The 23,244-nt window shown below is 38.4% G+C and overlaps 2 pseudogenes; both read right to left on the bottom strand.

Annotated features, from left to right (window-relative positions):
- The window catches only part of LOC124985690 (eyes absent homolog 1-like), a 91,218-nt pseudogene that overhangs the window by 1,667 nt on the left and 66,307 nt on the right, over window positions 1-23,244 (bottom strand).
- On the bottom strand, window positions 21,203-21,846 carry LOC124985356 (pleckstrin homology domain-containing family J member 1-like; annotated as a pseudogene).

The following is a 23,244-nucleotide window of genomic DNA, read 5'->3' as shown; positions in this document are numbered from 1 at the left end:
GTATAAGATTTGATGAGTTCTGCTTATAGCATGATAATATTTACAATTGTTCTATTCATAAAAGCTAATAGAATAGATAAAAAAAGTACAAGAATGATAATTATGTCCAATAATTTACATATTATTTAGCTATATATAGTCATTCCATTAAAAATATATACTTTAAAAATTCTGATGTATGTGGTAAATGCATAAAATTTAATTCTTCAATAAAATCAATCAATAAATAACAATAAAACATGTTTTAAAAAATTTAAGACTGTTATTTGTCCAAATCACTGTATTGGCTGCATCCAGGCATTATTGACAGCAGTCAGCTATGTTAGAGACTATTGAATCCTCTCAAATCTATTTTCAGGATATCTTCTCTGCAATGTGTTTGCATTCCTTAGTTTAAAGAGAATGCTTATATTTTATATATCTGTGGAGAAATGATGTCCTTGTATTTACTACTCTGCTATCCCATCCTACTTATATCCCTACATTCTAAGTACATTTACCATATTTACCAAATGTATTTACCTGAATCTAGTAAGTGAGATAATTCAGTATTTTTTATTTCTTTCTGCTTTATTTTCTGATTATACTGAGGACTTTTCAGCAAATCAAGGTGTAAATTATTTATTCCAAAGAGGGATAAATGGAAGATTTGGAAATTTCAGCCTTGAAAATTTACCCAAAAAATGGGTAAGTGTGGGTGAGAGTGATGATCAGAGAGTCTCTAATAATGTAAATAACAAATGTATGCCAGTTATCCTTGCAAAACACTTAAGTGTAAACAAAGAACAAGAACATATATAAGAAAAAAACTTGATATATGCTAGTCATTTTTGAAGAACCATGCATTTCTATATACAAATATCCACAGAAAGTTTTTAAATACAATTTTCTCTTAAAGAGAATTTGGAAAATATAAAAAGAGGTCTAGTCCATGCTTCAGTTAACAAATTGAACAATTTCAAATGTAACATTGATTTAAACTTTCACTAAAATATTTCTAAATACAGAAAATTTTAAAATAAAGGACATATTTCTATGTTTTATAAATTTGAGAGGTCCTTTACAAAAAGTTTATTATTCTGCAATCAACAGGTTATTCCTGTCTATGCTGAAATGTGTAATACTATTGCATGTGGTAAGTTTCTTACTTACACATTATTGCTTAATCAAAATGAAAATACAGATATTTGTAAACTGCACTATATATATATAATAAAAGTATGAAGACCTGTAGCAAAGGCTGTAGACACAATAAATACTGGTAGGTATATGTATACAAGCATATGAATGCAATGTAACTCAAAAAATTTTACCATGACTTCGTTTCTCATAAACATGAGTATACTTATTTTCAAGACCTCCTTTACAATTATAAAAAATGTGGAAAAATCTTTTCTCAATGTTCAAATCTTAACATCCATCAAACATGTATATTCAAGATAAGTCTTGCAAACCTAAAGAATGTGGCAGTGCTTTCAATCAAAACTTAAGCATTACTCAACATTGCAAAATTATTACTTGAGAGAAAACCTACAAATGTAAACAATGTGTTCAGATCTTTGAGAATAATTCAGCCCTTGGTAAACACCAGAGAGTTCATATTGGTGAGAAATCCTATAAATGTAAAGAATGTGGCAGAGTTTTTAGTCAAATTTCAAATCTTAAAAAACATTAAAAATTTCATACTGGAGAAAGACCCCTAGGTATAAACAATATGACAGAACTCTAAGAATTGTTCAGCCCAAACAAACCAAAGAATCATACTGGAGAAAAACCCTACAAGTGTAAAGAATGCAACAAAACTATTAATCAAATCCCAAGCCTTACTCAGCATCAGAGAATTCATAGTGGAGAGAAATCCTAGAAATGTAAAGAATGTGGGAAAGCTTTTAGTCAGATTTCAAGTCTTAAAAAACATCAAAGAATTCATAGTGGAGAGAGACCCTACAGATGTAAATAATGTGTCAAAACCTGTCAGGATTGTTCAGCCCTTTCTAAACTCCAGAGAATTCATATTGGTGAAAAACCCTACAAGTGTAAAGAATGTGGCAAAGCTTTTAATCAAATCTCAAGCCTAACTGAGTATCAGAGAATTCATACTGGAGAGAGATCCTACAGATGGAAACATTGTATCAGAACCTTTAAAGATTGTTCAGCCCTTTCTAAACTCCAGAGAATTCATACTGGAGAAAAACCCTACAAATGTAAAGAATGTGGCAAATTTTTTAGTCAAATTTCAAATCTTAAACAACATCAAGGATTCATAGTGCAGAGAGACCCTACAGGTGTAAACAGTGTGTCAAAACCTGTCAGGATTGTTCAGCCCTTTCTAAACACCAGAGAATTCATACTGGAGTAAAGCTTTAAATCAAATCTGAAGCCTTATTTAGCATCTGAGAATTCATACTGGGGAGAGACTCTATGAATATGAGCAATGTGTTAAAACCTTTAAAGATTTTGCAGCCCTTGCTACACACCAGAGAGTTCATACTGGAGGAAAAACACTACAAATATAAAGAATGTGGCAAAACTTTTAGTCAAATTTCAAATCTTAAACAACATCAAACTATTCACACTGGAGGTAGACCCTGCCAGAGTAAACAATGTTTTAAGACCTTTAAGGATTTTTCAACCTTTTCTAAACTCAAGAGAATTCATAGTGGAGAAAGACCATACAAGTGTAAAGAATGTGTTGAAACTTTTAAACATTGCTCAGCCCTGGTTATACACAAGAGAATTCATACTGGAGAGAAACCCTACAAATGTGAAGAATGTGGCAAAGCTTTTAGTGAAATTTCAAACCTTAAAAAATATCAAAGAATTCATAGTGGAGAGAGGTCCTACAGATGTCAAAAATGTGGTAAAGCTTTTAAACAAACCGTGAACCTTACTCAACATCAGAGAATTCATACTGGTGAGAAATCATACAAATGTAAACAATGTGTTAAAAGCTTTAAGGATTATTTAGCCATTTCTAAATATCAGAGAATTCATACTGAAGAGATACCTAACAAATGTAAATAATGTAACAAGGCTTTTAATCAAATTTCAACTTACTCATCTACAGAGAACCCATACTGGAGAAAGACCTTACAAATTTAAACAATGTTAAAACCTTTAAGGATTGTTCAACACTATCTAAACACCAAAGAATTCATAGTGGAAAGAAATGCCACAAAGTAAAATTTGTGGCAAAACTTTTAACAATATATCAAGCTTTATTCAACACCAGAAAATTCATAATTGAGAGGAACCCTTAAAATATTTAAAAAATGTTAAAATCTGTATTCAAAGTTTAAACCTTCTCCAACATCAGGTAATGGATCCTATATAGAAATCTCATGTGTAATGAATGAAAAGAAAATTTTCCAAAGTGCACACCTCAGAGAACAGCAAAAATATTTGTGCTATAGAAAAAATATTTAGTTTTTAAGGGTATATCAAATAATTTGTACATCATATACATGTACAAGTGTTACTGATGGAAAATCCTGTAGATAATGTAGCAATAACTTTAAATGTTCATTAAGGTTTGCTGGCCATCGTTAATTGATATGGTATAAATTTTACAAATATGAAGTATAGTGCAGAAAGCTCATCTCAGAAGAGACATGCATTCATTATAAATTCAAGCTTAATAAATACCTTTATTCTTGAAGTCTGGAGAACAAAATTCTTACATACATCTTGTATGACTTATCATCATGTCAGAAGAATAAGGGTCATTCCTGAAATATTTTAGTCTGCATTGTTTCCAGAGACTTTACAGTAAATATTGGAATATATTTTTCTTGTTATACATATTTTTTTACTAAGTATAAATCAGTGTTTTCTATTATGTAACACTTTTGTATCTCGAAGGATAGTTTATTCTAGTTCACACATTAAGCTATTTCACTTAAGGCTATAGGTAATGGTAATATACTATTGGGTAGATAGGAGTAAGGTCACTATTAATCCTTTTCCCCAGTGTTGTAAATTTTCAATCTATTTGGAGAACTTTTACCATGTTATATTTTTATTTATTCATCATTTTGTATTTACTGAGAGACTGATCATTCTTAGATGTTTTAGGAACATGGTGGTAAACCCCAGATTTCTGAATTTTATATTACTTCTAAAATTTAACTGTACATTGTTTTTCACAGGCCACCACTTTGGGCCTTCAAAATATAAAAAATAAATAAATAAATATATAAATAAAACCCCCAAACCAGACTTTGGTTGTGATTTATATAGACTAAAAAATATTTTTAAGTAGTTTTTGTTTCTTTTAGTTATACATGACAGTAGGATGCTTTTTAAATATTTATACAATCATGGAATGTATGTTCTAGTTAGGACCCCATTCTTATTAAGGTACATGTTGGTGGGATTCACTATTGTCGGGGTTTCTGGAACCCCAGCCTTGGGCATGGTCAAGATGGCACCTGACGCTGAGCCAAAAGCGGCCAGCTATACAGTAAACAACCAGCGAATTCCAATGATTGGCTAGTTAACGATGTGATTAGAGCATGCCCCCCTCGTGTACCTATCCTATGCTTGCAGCTGTCCGCGTTTACCTCGTGTACTCTCCCCTGATTGGTTGAAGTGTATATAAGCCTGGTGGGTGGGAGAGTAGAGGCGGCAGAGGCTGAAGCTGAGCTGGAAGCTGGGAGTGTGCGAAGCTGGAAGAAGCCGAGAGAAGAGAAGCTGGGAGTGTGCGGAAGCTGGGAGTAAGAAGAAGCCGAGAGAAGAAAAGCTGGGAGTGCGCGGAAGCTGGGAGTAAGAAGAAGCCGAGAGAAGAAAAGCTGGGAGTGCGCAGAAGCTGGGAGTAAGAGAAGTGTAGGAGAGGACTGTGCATAATAAACTTCCAAAAGCTTCAGACATTTGTCGTGTCTCTCTCTGCGGCCAGAGGGAGCACGATAACTGGTGCCGAAACCCGGGAAGATGAAGGCCTTATAAAGAAAACAAGGTAAGATATTTAAAAAAAAAAAAAAATTTTATACAAGTTAAACCGGTTATAAAAAAGTTAAAGGGTGTCAGGATGCGCCATCAGCGGTCCTGGGGACACGCGGAATGCGGTCCGGTTGAAAGGTATCGGGATGCGCCATCAGCGGTCCTGACGCGTGGAACGCGGGATAAGGGTATCAGGATGCGCCATCAGCGGTCCTGGGGACACGCGGAATGCGGTCCAGTTAAAAGGTATTGGGATACGCCATCAGCAGTCCTGACGCGTGGAACGCGGGTTAAAAGGTATCGGATACGCCATCAGTGGTCCTGACGCGTGGAACGCGGTCTAATTAAAGTGAAAGTAGAAACACGTTTGAAGCGGTCCAATTAGGGTGTAGGTAGTACGTGAAAAGCCGCTATAAAAATTCTAATGCCACACTTGATAGTTTTCCTTTCAGTAATCTCGTTGCTCCTGGCAGCTAGGCCACTGTTTGTTATTGTAACTGCCATAACTAAAGCTATTCAAATTAGTAACAATGGGGTCTGAAACGTCTAAATTCAGAATGCAGCAACCCTTCAGGGAGCTATTAAAAAAACCATGGGATGCCATTAAAGGAAAAAAACAGCTAAAGTATTTCTTGATACTGTGGAAAGGATTTCCCCTTGGTTTTTGGATGAGGGCCTTTTGAATACCCTACAGTGGGAACAGCTGGGGAAGGATCTTCGTATAGCGGATAGGCAAAACCCTTTGCCAGTAGGCACTATGGCTATTTGGTCTCTTATTAAATCCTGTCTGCAAGATAAAAAACAAAAAACCTTCACTCACCGAGCCTTTAGCTGAGGGAAGACAGGTTTTGGAAGAAATAAAAGAGGAACGTTCATATCTTTCTCAAAATTCAGAAAAAGGAACTAATTCAGATGAGGAACTATTGGAAGGGGAATTATCGGGAGAGGAACTGGAAAAAAGAGTACAAAGATTAAGACTAGATAAAAAGCCCCCTCTAGTGCCTGTGTTGCCTAGTGCACCTCCCATAAGTAGGGAACCCCCTCATGAAGCGTCCGGTTTCGGATTACGCTCAGAATGGAGTCATCTTGGATCTGTAGCGTATCCTGTTTTTGAGGATGCTCAAATCAAAGATTCCACCAACCCTTAGACTTTAAAATAGTGAAACAGTTAAAAGAAGCAGTTAGCACATATGGTCCTCAGTCAGCTTTTACTATAGCCTTAGTAGATACCTTGACATCATTAAACTTAGTGCCCCAGGACTGGACTAATCTTGCTAGGGCTGCTCTGTCTGGGGGACAGTACCTTATGTGGAAAACATCATGGCAAGAAATATCTACGGATACCGCCCGCCGAAATGCAGCAGCGGGGAATCCCCAAGTCGATAGGGACATGCTTATGGGTGTAGGACCTTATGAAACCCTTCAGGCACAGCTTAATTATCATCCAGCAGTCTATGCGCAAATTGCCGTGGCTGCAACCAAGGCCTGGAAAACGTTACAAGGAGCAGGAGATTTGCAGGGCCAGTTGTCAAAGGTAACTCAAGGGAATAGTGAGCCCTATGCAGATTTTGTCGATAGGCTAATTCAGACAGCATCACGCATCTTTGGAGATGCAGAGCAAGCCATGCCCCTAGTAAAACAATTGGCTTACGAACAAGCTAACAGGTGGTGTAGGGAGGCCATAAGACCATGGAGAAACAAAGACTTGTCCGCCTACTTAAAAGTGTGTAGAGATGTAAATGACACTTCGGCACAGAGCAGTGCCTTTGTAGCAGCCATAGACAGACAAACCACCTTGTTGTCTGCCGCACTTGCACAAGCCCAGGGGAGGTTCCCTTCAGAACTAATAAAGAGTCTTTAGGATCATGTTTTGTGTGCGGACAGAAGGGACATCTAAAGCCACTTGTCCAAACAAAAGGCCACCCTTTGCCCAGGGTGGGAACATCTATACAAAGAATAACCTGGGAACCGGACCTGGGCTATGTCCCAAGATGCAGAAGAGGAAGTCATTGGAATAGTGCCTGTCAGCCTATTAGAGATAGGGAGGATAATTTCCTAGGGTTGAATCCTAAACTTCAAAAAAATGGGAGACAGGGCCCTCCCCGGGGCCCGCAACAAATATACGGGGTAATTCAACAAGTTCCCCGATGGTGGTATCCTCCCACAGAGAAGGGGAGCGCAGAGCCACCTCAGGAAGTGCCGGATTGGACATCTGTGCCACCTCCAGACTCATACTAACCCCAGATATGGGGGTGCAGATGATTGATACTGATTGGCATGAAAAAATCCCACAGAACAGTGTAGGACTATTACTAGGTAGAGGTTCCTCAACACTAAAAGGACTTATAGTACACCCAGGGGTTATTGATCCTGATTTCACTGGACAAATAAAAGCCTTGGTCTCTTCACCAAAAGGAATTACGGTCATCTCTCCAGGGGATCGCATTGCACAAATGCTTATATTGCCCAGTCGACATTCTTTGTGGCCCAGTAAAATACAAATAAAAGACAAGGAGGTTTTGGATCAACAGGAACCACTTAATAAACCTTACTATGGATATGGACAGAGGCCCCTCCTAAAATTAAAAGTGGGAAATATGGAATTTACAGGTTTATTAGATACGGGAGCAGACAAAAGTATTATTAGCGCAATGGTCTGGCCAAAGCACTGGCCATTGATCACAGCAGCTCAGAGTTTGAGAGGCTTAGGAGTAGCAGAAAGCCCCAATCAAAGTGCTTCCTCATTATCGTGGAAAGATACAGAGGGACACACAGGAATATTTCAGCCATATGTCTCTAATGTTCCTATTAGCCTATGGAGACGAGACGTCCTGCAGCAAATGGATATGAAACTCACCACTGATCAGACTTACCAAGGGACTCCTGTAAGAAATATGTTACAAAATATGAACTATGATGATAAAAAAGGATTAGGAGACATAGTCAAGGATCTACCCAACCACTGCCTTTACTTCCACCAAAAAATGATTCTCATGGATTGGGTTTTTCCTAGGGGCCACTGATAAGCCATCAATCCCTATAATATGGAAAGATGATAAGCCTCGCTGGATTCCACAGTGGCCCCTAACAAAAGAGAAGCTAGAGGCAGCTCATAAGTTAGTATAAGAGCAGGTACAAGCAGGTCATTTACAACATTCTACCTCTCCTTGGAATACTCCAATATTCTTAACAAAGAAAAAATCAGGAAAATGGAGGTTATTACATGATTTAAGAGCCATAAACGAACAAATGTACCCTATGGGACCCATCCAATGTGGACTCCCTCTTGTCTACTGCACTACCAAAAAATTGGCCTACTATTATTCTGGATTTAAAAGATTGCTTTTTCTCTATACCCTTACACAAAAATGATTGTTGGAGATTTGCTTTTACTTTGCCCTCTCTTAATCACACTCAGCCTGACCAGAGATTCGAATGGACCGTGTTGCCTCAAGGTATGGCTAACAGTCCTACTATATGTCAAATATACGTAGATAAAGCGTTAACAACTACTAGACAAAAGTTTAAGAGATTGTTGATTTATCATTATATGGATGACATACTTATTTGCCATCCAGAAAAAGAAGTTTTGTTAGAAGCATTACAATTTATAACTCAAGCATTAGAAAAAAGAGGACTAACGATAGCCCCTGAAAAATTACAATTAGAGGAGATCCAAGAATATCTGGGTACAAGGCTCACTGCTACTACAGTCAGACCAACAAGGTTGACCATCAGGACAGATCAATTGAATACCTTGAACGATTTCAGAAACTCTTAGGTGACCTTAACTGGATCAGATCCTATTTAAAATTATCCACAGGGGAATTAAAACCTTTATTCGATATATTAAAAGGTAATCCTGACTTGAATTCCCCTAGGAAACTTACTCCCGAAGCACGGATATCCTTACAGCTAGTAGAGAATAGACTTCAGCAGTGTTACGTTGATCATTGTGATCCTACTCAACCATTAAGTTTAATCATAATCTCAGAGAAACATACCTCTTTGGCATAGTTTGGCAAGGAGGACCTCTGCAAAGTATAAATCTCCCTAGCTCTCCGGCTAAAACATTGCAATCATATCCCCAAGCTATTGCTCAGGTAATATTCAAGGGAATAGAATCTTGCATTACTGTTTTTGGAATCCATCTGTCTATTATTATAACTCCTTATTCCACTCAGCAAATTAATGGCTAATTAATAATGATGATGATTGGTCAGTATTATATTGTTCCACCTCAGCTCAGTTCGATAACCATTATCCCCAACATCCCTGGATTCAATTCTGTAAAAATACTCCCATAGTTTTTCCAAAAGTGACTAGGGTCCAGCCTCTTAAAGACTGTGTAACCATTTTACTGATGGCTCCAAAAATGGAGTAGGTGCAGTACTTATCAGTAAACAACTTCACACCATAATAGTTCCACCCAACTCCGCACAGGTTACTGAACTTGCAGCTGTAATAGTAGCCTTTAAATTAGCAGATAATCAGCCATTCAATCTTCTATCTGATAGCTTATATATCGTTAACGCTTTACAGGTTCTTGAAACGGTACCCCATATTTCTTCCATGTCCACGGTAGCTTCTTATTTTACTACGCTACAAAACCTTATCCTACAGCGTAAACATCTATTCTATGTAGGACATATTAGAGCTCATTCTAATTTACCAGGACCTTTGGCCAATGCTAATGACTTGGTAGATATGGCCACTAAATCAATTTTTGTTTTTTCCATAGAGGAACAAGCAAAACTCTTTCATGAAAAATTTCATGTAAATTCCACTACTTTGAGCAGAAAATTTCCTATATCTAAATGTATGGCTCGACAAATAGTAAAAAATTGTCAACATTGTGCTCCTTTAATCCCAGTACATCCTTTGGAGTTAAGCCCAGGGGACTGCTGCCTGGTCATATTTGGCAGATGGATGTAACCCATATTTCTGAATTTGGTACTGTTAAGTATGTACATGTGTCAGTAGACACTGCTTCAGGGGTCATTATGGCTTCCGCTCATTCTGGAGAAAAGGTAAAAGATGTCATTCAACACTGCCTACAAGCATTTGCTGGCTGGGGCATACCTAAAGTTATTAAAACAGATAATGGTCCTGCTTATACTTCCAAAAGCTTTCGGTTGTTTTTACAAACATTTAACATCCAATCAGTCACTGGCATCCCCTATAATCCTCAGGGACAGGGCATTGTGGAAAGAGCACATCTTACCTTAAAAAATTGTCTAAATAAACAAAAAGGGGGAATAGGAGCCTCCTACAAGTCTCCTAAAGATAAACTTAATTTAGTTCTTTTCATTCTAAATTTCTTAACTCTGGATAGGGACGGCCATTCTGCAGCTGATCGACATTATAATCCCCATAATACTCCTCAAGTATGGGCAAAATGGAAAGATATCCTGACAGCTTGTTGGAAAGGACCGGATCCAGTCCTTCGTTGGGTCCGAGGGTCTGTTTGTATTTTCCCACAGGATTAACAGACTCCAGTCTGGATTCCAGAAAGGCTAATCAGAATTTTACAGCATGCAAGTGATGCTGCTCCTCCTCACAATGGCGAGTATGAGCCTTCCTCCAATAACAAAAACTCAGACGGAAAGGCAAACCCGGAACCTATGGGCCATTGTTAGCCTGGCCATATTTTTCATTTCTACTAACACATTTTTATCCTTTCTTTTCTTGTTTTTCACCAATTCCTCTACAAGCCTGTCAATTCTACTGATGATTTTTCAGGTTGTGCTGTTTTTGGTGACAAGGATATCTCTAGTCTTTCTTTGCTTTAACAGGAGGAATTTTTGCACTTTGCCGTTGGAATCATACTACAAATCAGACCCAGAATAGAGCAACTCGTTCTGCTGACCCTAGCTGTAATATTGCTTTTCCTCACACGTCAGTTTGTGTATTTCCTCCCTTTTATGTTTCTACCAACTAACATTTCTAATAACACCTCTTAACTGTTCACTAACCGTGTGCTATCTCTCACAATACTGGAATGGTTCTTTTGCCACCTGTGCAATTTGCACATTTCTATCTTCCTACCAGTCCTAGTTTCTGTTGCAGATGTAGAACTGCCAGTGCTATTGTCGAGAAGCAGGAGAGGCTTTGACATTGCAACAGCCATGATCATTGTCATCACAGTCCTTGCAGTAGCAGCATTGACACAACCATAACAACGATCATTTGGCCGAGAATGCAGCTGCAGCCTTGCAGACCATAGAGACTCTATCAGAGAGTGGACGTACTATAAGAACAAGTGGATACTTTGCAAGAACTTTTGGGACTGGGATGCGTTTATTCCCTGAGAGCTCTTTTGCCCGTATTGTAACTCTACTGGGATGTATATTGTTTCTGTATTTAATATGGCTATATGGTTTTTCTTCTGTTTATAGATTTGTCAAACAGCGGGCAGGCTTAGGAGCTATGGTGGTACTCCTCTGCCTTGGCCTCCTTCTCTTCATTTGTTTTGGCATGCATCTACGAGCTAGCCAATAGAGAGATCAAATTATCTTTCATCAGGCCATGACCGCCCTAAAGGCCGACAGCCCCCCATTAGTATGGCTCTTGATGCTGGACCGGTAGTCAAAGATGGGTAATGAAGGAGGTGGCTGTGTACCAACCTAAGACAGGAGCTGCAGCATGCTCTGCAGACTCTGATGAGGGTAAGGACATATGCTGACCACTCAGCCTAAGACAGACACGGTCCCGAGCCTTAGTTTAATAGTAAAGAAGGGGGATATGTCGGGGTTTCCAGGACCCCCAGCCTTGGGCATGGTCAAGATGGCACCTGATGCTGAGCCAAAAGCGGCCAGCTATACAGTAAACAACCAGCGAATTCCAATGATTGGCTAGTTAACGATGTGATTAGAGCATGCCCCCCTCGTGTACCTATCCTATGCTTGCAGCTGTCCGCGTTTACCTCGTGTACTCTCCCCTGATTGGTTGAAGTGTATATAAGCCTGGTGGGTGGGAGAGTAGAAGCGGCAGAGGCTGAAGCTGAGCTGGAAGCTGGGAGTGCGCGGAAGCTGGAAGAAGCCGAGAGAAGAGAAGCTGGAGTGCGCGGAAGCTGGGAGTAAGAAGAAGCCGAGAGAAGAAAAGCTGGGAGTGCGCAGAAGCTGGAGTAAGAGAAGTGTAGGAGAGGGACTGTGCATAATAAACTTCCAAAAGCTTCAGACATTTGTCGTGTCTCTCTCTGCGGCCAGAGGGAGCGCGATACACTATGGTGTATTCATACAAGTACATATGAAAATTATAAAATATACATTTTTTAATGCTAGGTATTGAAACTGAGGATGCTTTACCACTGAGTTACAGATGTGATTCTTTTTATTTTGCAACAGAATCTTGCTAAGTTGACAAGATTGACCACAAAATTGTAGTCCTCTGGTCTCAGACTCCTGTGTCACTGGGATTGCAGGCATGCACCAAAATGCTTTGTGAAATATACAAATATTACAATCTGGTGATAAAATTTAGGATTAATTGAACTATGTATTTAATAAATGTCATGCATATATGTGCATGTGTTATCTGTTTGCATGAATGTTTGTGCATATAAATACTGAGAAATTCATTTCTGTCTTAAAGTATCTTACTTTAGCAAAAGAATGTAAGATGAAAGACATCTGTACAGGGAAAAGAGGAGAGTGTTGTAGTATGCTTCTAACTGAGAAGCAAGCTACATGGTTAAAACTGATTTTGAACAAATGCAAAATGTTTTGATTTTGCAAAATAGTACACAAAAGTGCAATACTTTTCTTGTTCACTATGTAGTAATTTAATTGATCAGTAGCTAGTCAATAACTAAAGTATCAGAATGAATAAAGTTAAAAGCCTAATTATATATCCACCTCTCAAAAAGAAACACAAACTTTAATAAAAAAGGATATAAATTCTTTTCTGTAAATCAAATACTTAAGATATATAAATAAAATTCATAGTTTACTTCTAAATCTCATGCCCAGAGAAAGCAAGTTCAAATCTTAGGACACTTACTAGCTGTGTGAGTTGGTCAAATAATTCTTCCTTCCTGTGCCTTCATTTCCTCCTCTTTAAACCAGGTCTAAGGATTCCTTCCTAATAAAATTGTGAGGACTTTTAAAGAGACAATGGACATGAGTGCCTAAAAGGAGGAACTGAGATATGAAGAGTTTAGCAATTCTTGTTCATGTTATAATTACTAACTCTTCTACAGCTTAAGTTTTTATATGTAGCCTTTTATAGGGCATGTTGTGGAACTGTAGATTCTTTCCTCCAACTTATTTTCCATCAGTTATTCTCTACAGAACTGCATGTTGTGGATACTCATTATCTATTATTTTATATCTTTATCTAAAAAGACCAGACAGAACATACTCCTTAAATAAAGTTATTTGAAAATAAGACTTGTCATTCTGAGTAATAATGTGATATTTGAAAATAAGTCCAGTCATTCTGAGTGATAATGTGATATCTGAATTTTCTTGTGAAAAATTTATATTTTATACTCACCAGAGGCAGGTATCAAGGTATGAAAGAGTATTCTTAAAAGATGGTTTTGGACTCATCACTGATAGTCATCCAGGATATTAAAGTTAAAGTCTAGGATGAACCATTCATAATCAAAAAATTTAAAGAGAATGTTTTCTGCAGCTCATGTGTCCCATGTAAAGAAAGAATATCATATCCAAAGGCAAATGGAAGCAATTTTAACTGTTCTCCATAGAATTTGTTTTCCATGTTGTTCTTACCAAAGCCAAACTTCCAAAAACATATTTTTCAGGTCTTTAGATAGGGTCCAAAGAATTTTACCTCTATTCTTTGCATTTTAGGTGATCACTTTCACATACTTTGGCAACTTTCTCCTGAAATTTATCTTCTGGTGAACAGCAGAGAAAGAAGAACCAGCCTGGAGGGTAGAGTCACAAGTTAGCATAGGATCATATTGGCATAAAATGCTGCTCTTCAACTCTGCAGTTGCTCAGAGGTGTAAATCTGAGGTGTAAATCTGTTCCATGCCACTAGGAGGTCCACTAGAAATTTCAGAGGCTTTCCCAGGAAGACAGTTTTAGTCTCCATTTCCACTAAACATTCTCTTTAGCTCTCCAGGATTGAATGTTGGGAATTCTAAATTATTCTGGGGAAGGTGATGCACAGGGCTAAAACATACATGCAACAGCAATCAAGGCACATACTGGTGAAGCAGGAAGGTCAGAACTAGTGCTTAAATGGCAAATGCCACTTCATATCAAGCATTAACAGACTGGAAATTGGTGTGAGTCTTCTAGAATACTGTATCCATTGTGCTTATCAGTGAAATCATTGACATAATTAGTGCCAATACCTACACTTTTACTGAAATTCAGGAATACCAAAGCTGTATGAAATTATCTTCATGGACTAAAAGAAGACTGAACACATGTCGTACTTGATTCTCAATGCTGCATCTGTGATGTGGAAATTTGTGTGCCATTTCTAGTACACACTGAAATATTGCAGAACTGGATTATTGTACCATTTATTGAATCCAGTGAATGAGTGTGTAGGGAAGGGAGGGGAAATTTATGCTATTGGCTAATCTTGTAATGCTCTTAGGAAATATTTAGAGAGTACAAATTTACCAAGACTTATAAAAACATTTGAAGACAGACTTAATAAAAAAAATCTCCACCTATAAGCTTAGATTTAGTTGTTGAAAGAGGTACATCCACCAACAAGAATGGTGGCTACAATTTCTTGCTGACTCCACATGTAATAGGCTCTGTTTTATGATAGTTACAGACTTCAAATAAATCTAATCTTCAAAGTAGGCCTGGGAGCTAGGTCAGGAAGAAGAATAGGTGGGTTAAAAATCTTGTGCAAAGTAACAGACTGGATAAGCAGCAGAGCCAACCTAAGCTTCAGCAAGAATCTGAGTTGTTTACTACTCCAGTTCTAGCAAGTACTACTATAATTAGAGTCCTAAACACTGAGGATACAGGAAAGAAAATGCATGAATTTTGAAAACTGAGTTAGACAATGACTGAAAGGCCCTGGGATAAAGATTACAGAGAAAAAGTATAAGGCATGGTCCAAGGAGGGTGTAAATACCCAAATGCATAAGTTGATGGTATTCGGAGGTGAGGCCTTTGGAGGTAATTAGATGAGGTCATGAGGATAGAGCTGCCATTATAGCATTAATGGCTATACAAGAGATTTGATCATATATATTTAATGTCTCAATGTGTGATGCACTCTGCCACATTATAATGTAGCAAGATTGATTTCCCAGCCCATAGAACTGTGAGTCAAATAAACCTCCATTTTTATGAATTGGTCTCAGTAACAAGACAAAGAAGGTCAGCAGATGAATGTCACTGCAGTGTTGGTGAAGGAGGATGGCATGTTGTAACCAGATTGTGAAGATTATGTGTGCCAGGTGAAAGAATGTGGTCTTCCCCTAACAAAAGTGCACCGAGATATAGAAAGAAACAGCTTATGCTAAGGAAATGAGAGAATTACATTTGAAGAGATTGAGAACAAAATGAAGTGCAAGGGTAAAACAGAGAATTAAGAAACTTAAAGTGAGGTCCTTCACAAGTGCCCTGAGAGGCAGGACCAGCAGGTCCCATAGAAGAACAAATCTCTGGTAGAGACTTTCTGAAGTGGTGTTTGAAATGTTCTCAGGCTGCAGTCTCATGTAATGAGGTTTGAACCACCTGGTAATGTCTGTCCTGGGTGCAGAAAAGGTGTGCTGGCCTGAGCAGGCATATGTGTCATCTCTTTTCTGGATGATGAATGTGCCACTAAGCCTACCTTTCTGTTCCCAAAGTCTACACTTTATGAAGACCAACCACCTTTGAGCTTGTGCACATCACTATTCATGTTGAGTTCTTTGCCCTTGTATTAGTGCTTACAATTCTGTACATGTCCATAGTCTATTTCAGATAAATAGAACTTGCTTTGATGATCTACTTTTCAAGACTAAGAAAAAATGAACAACCCAAGATGCACCCTCTACACTTACCTTTTTGGCTCCTTATTCTTCCACACCATCTCCTATAACAACATATACCACTTTTCTTCCAAACCTTTGAATTATCCTTTCAAAACAGTTTTCCTTTCCTAATGAACAAAAATAAATTACAGAAAATGTAAAGTTTGTGTAACCCAGACCAATGGCACTGGAACCTTTGATATAAAATGCTTTCTTCATGCTTCTGATTTAACTCAATCACACTTGTACAACTAAGAGTGCTTCTATGTCATTTGGTAGTATATTAAATGGCACAAAAGATTTAAAATTACAAATTATTTAGCAACATGGTATCCTGTTTCTTGAAACTGACAGTGTAAAATACTCTCTTCCCAAGGACTTGTTTATTAAAAAGTAGGATCTAGTCAATCTCAATTTAACAATTGAGAGAATAGTCTGATTTTGCAGTAATATTTTCATTTTTTTTTCTTACAAGCTGAGATGAAACAAAGACAGGCAATTCTGGCAATATATTTTAACTTAATTTTTTAAAAAAAGTTTCATAATATATCAAACTCTGAAAATACTTGCTCCAAAGACTATTGAGAATGGTAAGAGAAAAACAACTGGCATTGGCTTTGGTACAGCAAGAAAAAACAAACACTGGAATTAGTTTAGTCCTTCATTTTCAGGTTGAATTAAAGTCCCCTATGCCCAATGCGTGTACTTAAAATAGTCTCATACTACTACATACTACTTATGATTTCCTTCTGGGGACTCAGCACTACCTCATTCTGTATACTAAATGCTTCTCTGGAATTTGTCCCAACTTTCATGTGCTAATAAACTTTGCCATAATTTGTTTTCAAATATAATAATTCTACTTCATCAATACAGATTAAAATAAGATTAACACAGGAGTTAATATAAACTGATTGTTCTTTTTATGGAACATGACAGCATATAAAATTTCTGGTTATAATTGTTTACTACACAATTTATTTAGTACATTCATTTGATTAAGCCTAATTTCCCTATCAGTTAATCATGCCCCCACTGACCCAGGTGCCTAAAAGAAATTCCATACCAGCTTCAAAGTAGATGTATTTATTTATTCCAAACCATGTTTTGAGTACTTATTTATGCTGGGTATTGCAGCCACTATGATGAACAAAAGAGACAAACACAGTCCTCTAGAATATTAAAGACTGGTGAGGAAGTCATACTATAATTAATTATACAAGTACATCTTTAGTGATCAATTAGTATGTACTTTGGAGAAATATAAGAAGTATAAAAGTGCAAGAAGACTCATTAGACACACAGAAATTCCATCTTTGTCCCTTTTTTAGATAGAGATAAATAGCCACCTACAATGATGCTTATTCCCCTTCCCCTGGACTTAACCAAAATAGTGTTTACCTCCTTAAGGTAACAAACAAAGCCATAAGACTAGGCCCAAATCTACCTCTCCAGTTTCAACTTCTCATGAGTACTGCACAGTAATCAATCAGGGTCACTCACAACCTTAGCAGGAAACACATTTTAATCTCTGTCTCTCTGGTGTCCTAGCACATCTGTGTGGTAAACTCTTGTTATTCTATATCCAGCTCAAATGTCACCCTGTCCTTTAGCTTTCACTAATGGTTGCCCTCTGTTACCTCCTTACTAGAAGCAATGCTTTCTTGGTCATATGCACATTCAGGCATTCAGCAGCAACCTCCAGGGAATGGAAAAGAGTCTACACTTTGGAATCAGAACTGTGATTGGACAGCTATTTACTTGAGAGATTTACTTTAGTTACCTCATTATAAAAAGTTAAGATTGAGTTAATTATGTAAAATGCATAGTACAGTTCTAGACACCTAGTAGATACCTGACAAATGCTCATTTATATTTTATGATACTGTATTATAATTAAGATGTCTGCTTTCCCTGAGAACAAAAAACATGTCTTTGTATCCCTACATTCATTCCATATTGGTTTATAGTCCAATTAATTTTCATATTAGTCTTTTCTCCAATTGTTTCCTTCTTTTAAGTAGCTTGAATTTTTGTATCTCCACAAAAAATTGAAATTCAATTGTTCATACATATTAAAAATTAAATTCAAACCCGATTTCCAGTAATAGAGAAATATGTTGAGTTTTTTACAGTTTTATGTTGCTACTCTTTTCAGTTTACAAATATTTCTGTTGACAGTAACTAAAATAATAAAAACAAAATGATAATCTGGAATTGATGAGAAATTACTTATGCCTCAAGTACTCAGTCTTAATATTAGCCAGTGATATAAAATTTTATGACTACCACTAAATGGATTATATCTTATATTCTCTTGATGTCTAAAACCAATTTTGAAAATTATCTCTCTAGTATTCTGACATATTTAGCATTCTGAAAATAAGTTTCATGTACCTGCCTTTCACTTTTACTACCCAGGAATAGTTAATAAAAATAATTTTAAAAAAGAATAGCTCCCTTATTTTAGTTGCAGTATAAATACTTTTTTATTGGAAATACAATTCCTAATCCATATAGCAAGACTTTTGCCAATGTAGATATGAGCTTAGTAACTGTTACTAAAATATTCACACAATTAGTTCTTTGAGAACAGGAAAAAAAATACATTGAAAAATGAATCTCCAAATGAACAAGCCAGCAGCACCTTTGTCCCAGCAGAGACCCCACAAGTGCCTCACTGGGAGTGAATGAGGGAGAGTGCTTTCAGGGCTGGAGTTAACCAGGAGTCTGTCAGTGCTTCAATCTCAGCCCTCAAATGTTAACCAGACTTCCCTCTTAGCTGGACCAAGCAAACCTGTGGATTTAAAAGAACATATGAATTACTTTATCACCAATGCATCTCTATGGCTTTGTAAACATTTAATAGCACTACCAACATTGCCTTCAAGTTTTACAGTATATAAAGTCATTTTCATGTATTACCATTAAGGTGACAAATGTGCTTTTAGTTTGCAGGGAACAGTTACTAACTTTGCATTTCTAGTGTGCATTCTTTCTGGGTCACCTACTTTCTCCATTTCAGCTCACCATGTAGTTTTGGCAGAGCTGATCCTACCTTCTGACTGCCAGCATAGGTGTGAGATGATGGTTTTGCCAGTGAAAATTATTGTTGGCAGGACATTTGCTGAATCTATGGAAAGACAGCTCTTCCTCAACTAGAAAGTGCTAAATTGGTAGGATACAGACCTAGATCTATTGATGGTCCTTTTCCCACCTCTTGAGAGGGACAATCCAGATGATTCCTATCTAGAGGAAAGCATAGATTGCCTTGATGATATCACTTGAAAATCTGAATACAGACATGCTGGAAACCCACATCATCCTTATACTTTCCATTTTTAAGACCCTAAATTCCCTTTTATGCTAAAACCATTCTGACCACTGTGAACCACAAGGAACAGATCCAAGCTAAGGCAAGCATTGGTCCTGTAGGAGGAATGTGAACAGACCATCTTGTGATTTGGTTGAGGTTGCTAAATCCACATTACTAGAAGACCAACTGGATTTTGGAGCATTCAAGGGACTTCCCCCAGGTCACATCACTAGGTAAGCAGGGTAGTGGGCTCCATTCTGATATTTCTGTCGCTAAATTACAGCAAAATAAGTGCCAGAGAGATGCAACTACCTTAAAAAGTGATCATGTCCTAAAAGTGTGACCCAACAGTGAGTGATACTGTTGGAACTTGAAATACACTGAGGTCCTGGTGATGGTCACTTGCCTCCCACATTGTTTTTGTAGGTGCTGTAGATCTCTTTTACTCATCTGTAGTGGAAGATTAATTTTCTCATCCAGTCCACACCACCCTGGACACCATAAATTAGCACTTGTGGCTGCAGCAGGAAAGCCATCTGTTACAAAGTTATATGCGCCATTTAGGTATAAGAGAAGCCCAAACTTAACAGAGAATTCATCTTAATTAGATGAACAGTTAAGTCATATATATATATAAAGTGAGAGGATTGGTTCACATTTCATTGTGCTCACCTTAGATCCTGCCCATTACCATCTGAAGAAGCATCATCTTTATGAACTTGGTCATGCTCCTAAAATGCAAGCAAAATGATACACATCAATTTCCAAAGAACTATTTTTTTGAAAAGCCACATACAGGTATTTTTAAAAAACACCTTAATTGAAGCATTTTTCTACTATGTAAATCAGTAGGTGGCAGTCTTGCTAAATTGACATTTTTAACCTACTTGGGGTACTCTTCTGTAAGAAACAAGCAATGTCATCAAGGGTTGCTGTTATTAGGCTTCAGAAAACACATTTTTGTGCTTAGAAAGGAAAGTGATTGAAAAGCATGTGTGTTCCATAAATCTCAGGTACCTTTAGACATCACACTGCTCAAAACTAATTCAGTGTCTGAGCATAACTGACACCAGACATTTTGGTGAATGTAACATGCTAGAAAAATTAAACCTGATGTTGACTGCCAATGAAATTATGACCTCTGATTGCTGTTGAGTCACACACCAATAAGCTTGAGGCCAGAGTGCTAAGGAGCCCAGACAAAAAATCTGTTACTAGTTTGCCTTTTGAGAGATGTGAGTTTTATTCTGTGTGTGTGTGTGTGTATGTGTGTGTGTGTTTACACAGTATTAAAAAAAAAAAAAGCACAGGAGACTTCAATACCTAAGTAAAAATAATCAAACCATGTGTTATTTTACATTTTTTTCAAACTTTGTTTTGTTACTTTTTACACTTTGATTGGTACTACATGTTCATTTTAAATATTGAATTCATGAGTTTGTTATAGCGCAATGTTAGTTTGAACAGATCTGATTTTAAATCCTAAGCAGTGTGCAAACTGTTTAGAATAGCAAGTTGTTACTTTGGGTTAAAACTCTGCTGGACTAAGAGAATTTTTTTTTTTTTCTGGAAAAGAGGTACCTTTATTGAAGGAAGCGAACTTGGCGATCTGGAGACCAGTGCTGGGGTCTGGCCCCATAGGCAGGAGTCAAGTTCATGACTGGTTGAGGGTGACCCATCACCATTCACAGCTTCACCTACCTTCCTATGTTCAGCTGGCATGGGACAGTAGGGTTGTGCCAGTCAGGTGCCCAGTAGGCCCTGGATGGGTGCACCTCAGAGACCAGGCAGGGGCATGTGACGCTGCAGTGCCAGATCAATCTGGTGGATACCAAGGTGGGAGGGAGGAACACCGCTGTGCAGCTTCTCAAGAGGCAGTCCCTGTCCACCCCACCCACCCTCGGGCTTTGGACATCTTTAAGTCAAAGCACTTCCCACTGCAGACCCAGTTGTGGGCAGGAACTCAGGGCAGGGGGCCCAGCTCAGGATCATTCCAGCTCATTCAGCTGGGAACTGACACTAGCTTACTGCCCATCTCTCGGCAAGCTGCTCACCTGGAACATGGTCTCCTGGGATATGCTGAACGGCTCCAGGAGGTCCTTGCCTGTCATCTTCTGTATCTCGCTCCTGTAGAAGATGAGGTTTTTCTGCATGTACTCGAAGTTGGCCCGCAGCAGTGCCTCTGTCCACTACTCACACTGCTCCTGACTGTAGCACTTAAAGTGGTACTTCCTCTCTGGGTCCTCCACGAAGCCTGTGAAGGTGACCCTGTCTGGAGCTGGGTCTTTGCTGATGTGAGCCATCAAGGTGGACCCTAAAGGCGATGACTACTGCTCTCTTTAAAAAGAGAAATGTGGCCGCAGATGATATGAGGCGAAGCTCCTAAGACCCAGGAACCAAGGACCCTGATGGAGAAGCCGCAGGGCTCTTCCTGTCCGACTCTGCAGGACTCTGGCAGCAGGATTCCAAGGTGCCCAGCCTCGTCCATCCAGAATAGAAGAGGAAGTTGACCACCAGTTTCACCAGCCCGCTTGGCCATGCTTCCCTTCTTCCTCCCCCCCATGCCCAGCTCCGCCCTCAATTTGGAGGACTACTGGGATAGCGCCCGCAACTCCTTCTCGTTGTACAGCATGGCAGGCACCCCGGGGACAAGGGAGCCAGAATGCGGAGCACGTGTCTCTCCCTCCTCCTGACCACCATTCCCACTCATGCCCTCAGGAGAATGTTTATGCACCTGTTTGTCCAGGAGCCTCTGCATGTCACCCCATGCTGTCTCCAACCCCTGGCATAGCTGTGGTTAAGAGTGGGCTCCCAATAAACACTTGAGGAATGAGCAAAGGAAGTACTAATCTGGAGATACACAAAGTGTGTAGACCAGAAACCAGTAACATAGATGTTACTTCTTTTACATTTAGTCTCCAAATACCCCTGAGGCCTTCATTAAACTAAAAGTTTAAAAATACTGAAAAAATTTCTAGGCAAATACCCTTATTAGAAAAGGTTCTTCTGATTCAGGCTCTGGTCATTTTCAGATATGTTAATTTCATAAAAACCAGCGCCTCTCCTTAACATTCAGCCCTGACTCTGTAACAGAGATGAACTGCTCCAGTAATGGAAGGTATAGTTTTATGTTGTCAATTCCTTCTGTGTAATTCTGTCTCCATGGATTTGAGGAAGGGAGCAGGAGATAGAAGTGGAAAGAAACTCAAACCAGCTGTTCCTTAACAGAATTAAAATCTTGACAACCCCCCCCCCAACAACCTCCTCTCCAAAGAATCTATTTTCCAGGCAGCCCTCTTCCAGCAAGCAACAAGTTCCAAGGAGGAAAAGACTTTGACCTTTTAACACACACCCCACTCTCCTGAGGTCTATAACTTCAGATAAGAAAAAAGGAAAAGCTGGTCTAGGAACCCTCACATGGTGACTGCGAATTTAACATTTGTAAAACAGATCATTCTTGGAAAACACAGTGGGGAACCTCTCAGAGTTAACAATTTAATCTTGTTTTAGGAGACAATGACCATCGTTTGTGTTTGCAACAGCATGCTCATTCTAGTTTTAAAAAGTTGCACTAAATTGGGAGAAGACATTTCTGATCTTCACCTAGAAATGCAAATTTTATGATTGTTAGTGAATTATTTTCCAGTGTGTAGTTGGGGAAGGGGGATGCAAAAAAAATGCCATACTGCCATGAAAGAGAAATTTTTCTCTCTTTTAGGAGAATGAACTAAGGGGAGGGAGTTAAATAACTAAAGTGGGAAAAGATATGTTAAAAAGAATTTAATCCAAGGAACCAAAGTTGACCTAGAAGTCCCCTGCAGTGGGAGGAGTTGTTTGGAAGAGCAGAGTATGGTGATGGCTTCTCTTAAACTAATTTAGTTGTAAATTTTCACTAACAGAGGACCCAGTTTTCTTCTACCACTGTTGATGGTTCCACTGTTCCCCTTATTCTTCTCTACCCTGTATTTGTTTTCTCCTACTAGCTTTATTTAAAACTTATTGTTCCTGGCCCAGACCCTCACTGGAAGAA

Source organism: Sciurus carolinensis, chromosome 5 (genome assembly GCF_902686445.1).
Source record: "Sciurus carolinensis chromosome 5, mSciCar1.2, whole genome shotgun sequence".
Classification (NCBI taxonomy): Eukaryota; Metazoa; Chordata; class Mammalia; order Rodentia; family Sciuridae; genus Sciurus; species Sciurus carolinensis.
The sequence above is the reverse complement of the archived record's forward strand: the minus strand, read 5'-3'. Positions and strand labels throughout refer to the sequence as shown.